The 2,240-nt window shown below is 43.7% G+C and overlaps 1 pseudogene; it reads left to right on the forward strand.

Moving 5' to 3' along the window:
• The first annotated feature begins 349 nt into the window (after positions 1-349).
• Positions 350-1,486, forward strand: LOC131754664 (RNA-binding motif, single-stranded-interacting protein 2-like; annotated as a pseudogene).
• Positions 1,487-2,240: the final 754 nt, after the last annotated feature.

Raw genomic sequence — 2,240 nt, forward strand, 5'->3', positions numbered from 1 at the left:
AAAAAGCTACTAGAGGCTGAGGGTGGGAGTGCTGAGGTGGGACAGTTGCAAAAGCCGAGGACGCGGCAGTGTCAGAATGATGGAATTCTTGGAGAGAGGGGAGAGCGGTACCTCTCTACACTCGGATAAGAGTGAGCTCTGTTCAAGAGGTCTCTTAGTGAGCTCCGACATTCGAAGGCCAGATGCGGCCCTCAGTACTCCACCTCACAGTGTGGCATGGAGGTCGAACAAACACCTAGACTCCAGCATGCGGTTTTGCTCAGAGACAGTTTGAACAAACATCCCAACTCTGTGAACTTCGGCTTGGGCATAAATTTCAGGTTGGTCATATGTGCCATTGTCTTAGCAAATGGCACCACCAAGTCCAGTCAATGGTACCCCTAACAGCAGCAGTGGGAGTACCTGTAAATGACCAGCTGAGTGAAATCAACTTCTACATCAGGGCATTGCAGCCAAGCACTACTGATCAGGACCTAGTCAAGTTGTGTCAACCATACGGCAAGTTTGTCTCCACTAAGGCCATACTGGGCAAGACCACAAACAAATGCAAAGGCTATGGCTTTGTGGACTTTGACAGCCCTTCGGCAACACAGAAAGCTGTAAAAGCACTGAAAGCCAGTGGTGTACAAGCACAGATGGCAAAGCAACAGGAGCAGAACCTCACAAATTTATACATCTCAAACCTCCCATTGTCAATGGATGAGCAAGAACTGGAGGGAATGCTAAAGTCCTTTGGTCAGGTTATCTCCACTCGAATCCTTTGAGATACCAGTGGAACAAGCAGAGGGGTTGGCTTTGCAAGGATAGAAGTGACTTCCCCATAGAGAAGTGTAAAGCTATCATCACCCACTTTGGAAAATATATTAAGAGACCTCCTGGAGTGCCAGCCCCATCTGATCCCTTGCTTTGCAAATTTGCTGATGGGGGTCCAAAAAAATGACAGAACCAAGGAAATTTTATGCAAAATGGACAGCCTGGTCAAGGAATGTAGACATGTATGGTATGGCCTTGACCTATGACCCCACCACAGCTCTTCAGAATGGGTTTTACTCAGCTCCTTATAACATCACCCCCAACAGGATGCTTGCTCAGTCTGCACTGTCTCCATATCTTCCATCTCCTGTGTCTTCACATCAGAGAGTAACTCAGAAATCTCTTCTTACAAGTACCTAACCCATCTTGGATGCACCACAAGTCATATCTCATGCAGCCTTCAGGCTGAGTTCTGACACCAGGAATGGATCATCCCATTTCTGTCTAGCCTGCCTCCATGATGGGATCTCTTACCCAGCAACTGGGCCACCTCTCCCTGAGCAGCAAAGGCACATATATGCCAACAGCTGCAGCTATGCAAGGAGCTTACATCTCCCAGTACACCCCTGTGCCTTCCTCTTTTGCAGTTGAGGAGAGCAACGGTCAGAAAAATCAAGTGACCATGGATGCTCCCTCAGACCATGGGGTCTATTCTTTCCAGTTCAACAAATAACAGTGGATTTCCCTCCCCGTCTTTTTTGAATATAAATGAATTCTTGGAAATGCTGATGCTCCAGACTCAAGAGGGCTGACTAGGAATACAGCCCCTCTGTGGGCCCTGCTGAGGACTAACACTTGGCCATCAGTTTTCACAAGGCTAGGCCTGGAAAAAGAAATCTCTGCACTCTTGTCCTCTGCTCTTCTTCTGCTCCAGGTGGAGCCTGTGGGAACTGTCACTTTTTGTGTGTGCTACAGTCAAGGAGATCAAAAAAACTTTTAAGAAAAAAAAATCCACTAGAAATAATGAGTTTGGAAGGTTGCAGGATACAAGGTCAGTACACAAGTATCAGCTGTATTTCTACATAATATCAATGAGCAATTGTAAACTGAAAGTTTTAAAAATACTACTTGTAATAGTAACTAAAAATCATAAGGTACATAGGTATAAATATAGAAAAGTGAGTAATATCTAAATGCTGAATGATGTGTATAATAAAGGAAGTCAAAGAAGACCTAAATAAATGTAGAGATATACCACATTCATGTACTAGAAGATTCAATATTGCTTAAGAATAGCTGCTTCCCCTAAATTGACCTATAGATTCAACAAAATCTTCATAAAAATCCCAGCAAGCTTTTTTTTTTTTCATAGAAATTGGCAAAATGATGAAAAGATGATCCATGAGGGTAGGGGTAATTGCAAAACACATGTCTGATAGGTGACACATTCAGAATATATAAAAATCTCAAAACTTAATATAAGAAAA

This window comes from Kogia breviceps, chromosome 4 (genome assembly GCF_026419965.1).
Source record: "Kogia breviceps isolate mKogBre1 chromosome 4, mKogBre1 haplotype 1, whole genome shotgun sequence".
In the NCBI taxonomy this organism is placed as follows: domain Eukaryota; kingdom Metazoa; phylum Chordata; class Mammalia; order Artiodactyla; family Physeteridae; genus Kogia; species Kogia breviceps.